Source organism: Acyrthosiphon pisum, chromosome A1 (assembly GCF_005508785.2).
Source record: "Acyrthosiphon pisum isolate AL4f chromosome A1, pea_aphid_22Mar2018_4r6ur, whole genome shotgun sequence".
NCBI classification, from domain to species: Eukaryota; Metazoa; Arthropoda; class Insecta; order Hemiptera; family Aphididae; genus Acyrthosiphon; species Acyrthosiphon pisum.
The window spans coordinates 97,724,328-97,726,901 of record NC_042494.1 but is presented as its reverse complement, the minus strand read 5'-3'; positions in this window follow the sequence as shown (position 1 = coordinate 97,726,901).

Below are 2,574 nucleotides of genomic sequence, written 5' to 3'. Positions count from 1 at the left end.
CAAACAAGGTGGATGTACTCGCCGAGAGAAAATCCAGTGTGAGTGTGTGCTTAAAACTAATGACAGAGAGGTAACTCAAGAATGATGGTAACACGAAAGTTTGATATTGGGCTGCTCTTTTAATACACATTTTTAAATAATTCACAGAAACACAATGGTCTCAATGCAATAATAATGCGCGACTCTTATGGCCGAACAGAATAAAATGATAATATTAGAACGATACACAATATAATATAAGTATAAAACTTGCGGTCCCTTTGGCCCATTATAGAATACATTTGTAAATAAGCAGCTATTTGAGCTGTAACTCTTAAAGTATAATATGGCCTACTGGCTCAACAATGTAATTTACAAAGGTGGGCGTTAAATAGTTAAAAAGTTAAAGTTAAGTTAAAAAGTTATTTTTTTTTAACTTTTTAACTTAACTATTTAGTTTAATTCTAATCAACTTATGAACCTAACTAGTTTAATTTACAGTTGAAATACCTAACTTAGCTTTTCTCAGTAGATTTTAAAAAAATCTATCAAGTTAAAATCATTTTGAAATTTTTGTTGATACGTAAATATTACTATACCAGTATAAAATAAAAATAACCCAATAAAAAAACACAAACATTTCCGTTCTTTTTCTTGATAATATAATTTTGTGTATATTAATATATTTTATTAAGTTGTAAATAATATATCATGCGAGTTGCAATTATAAAAGTTTAATACAATTAATAATTTTAAATTACAAATTGACAATTGTTATGTTTTAATAATATATATGAAGGTCATGTACTCATTTTCACGTATTAGGACATTCAATTGCTATGTGATATAAAAATATATATTTGTTAAATAATTCATTTGAGATGAGTATAGTTTAAATTAGTAAATAATAGTAAAATTAAATTAAAAGGGTATACAGTGTACATTATGATAAAAGTTAAATAAAATTGTTTTTTATAATTTATAAATTAGAAACTAGAAAGACCAGTGTTTGGAAGGAACGAATTCCTGGAACGAATTCCTTTTTAAGGAACGGCACGATGAACGAATTCTTTTTTATAAAAAAAGAACGAGAAAATGAACTAGTTCTTTTTTTCAAGGAAAAATAACAAAATTGTTCGTTCCTTTTTAATTCCAATTATTGATACAGATAAGTATGTAAATAAATTGAAATTAAGATATATATTTTTTTTAAGTGTTTAATGTATTTTGCTAATTAGTGATCGTTATCGACTATCGACGTTATACCTATACAATACGTTGGCCAACAATTTAATTTTAAAGAAAACCTCAAAATAGAATTATAAAATATGAACGAACTTGTATATTATATTAGAGTTAAAAACTAATTAATGATTAAGTAAGAATTTTTATTTTATTTGGAACGAAAAAAGGAACTCGTTCATTTTCCAAAGGAACGACAAAGGAACGACAAAGGAACGAATTCTTTTTTTTTTAAGGAACAATAGGAACGGAACGAATTCCTTTTTTTTAAGGAACTTGCCAAACACTGAGAAAGACACATTCACTATTTATGTGATTTACATACTAATTTAAAAAAAAAATAATTAACTTTTTTCAAACTGAGTTAAGTTAATATTTTTGTCTATATTAACTTTTAACTTATTGAGTTAAATTTATAATTTGTTAACTGTTAACTTTTAACCTATCGATCTTGTGCCTTCTTAACTTAACTTAACTTGAGTTAATTATTTTCATTAACTTGTCCACCTTTGGTAATATATAATAATTAATAGGTAATAATAATTTATAACTCACAGATTTGTGGAGCACAATCTGGCCAGTTGGTCCTGTACTTATGCTACAACAGTGGCGGCTATCCTTAAAAATATAGGTGTAGCGAAACATAAGAAGTAACCACCGACCACCCACCCTCAACAATAATCATCCACATAACATCCCATCTATTGAATAGTTTAATCAAAATGTGAAAAAAATAAAATTAGGATCCTCTCAATTTTACTAAATAAATGTTATAACATCATATTACCTCATGACTGTTTTCGCCATAAGAACCTTGGAATTTCAAATATTGTATACCTATTACCTACATTAAATACCAAACATAGTTATATCTTGAACCAATACATAAAATTACATTCAACTAAACTTTAATATAATTATATATGTAATTTTATGTATAAATATATATTTTACAATTATTACAAATATAACATTATAATATTATAACATAGATGAGCAAGTAGGTATCACTCTGATGTTACGGGTGGGTCGCTGTAATGGATGGTGTTAAATTTGAATTCAATGATATAGTATCATTGTATAAGAAAAACAATTCTGAGCAAAGACGGTCAGTCAGCCTATGATATTAGTATATTACTAAGTATATTAATTGATGATATAATTGTGAATAAAGTAATTTATATATAACCTATTTTCGTTGAACCTTTTTTTAATTTTTCAATTGTTAGCTATAAAAGTTGAACATTTTATAAATTTTAACTACAAAATAATTATTATTTTGTCAAAATTCGAACTTTAAATACTTATTCAAAAACAAATGTGCCTATATATTTTTAATTTTTCCAACAGCAG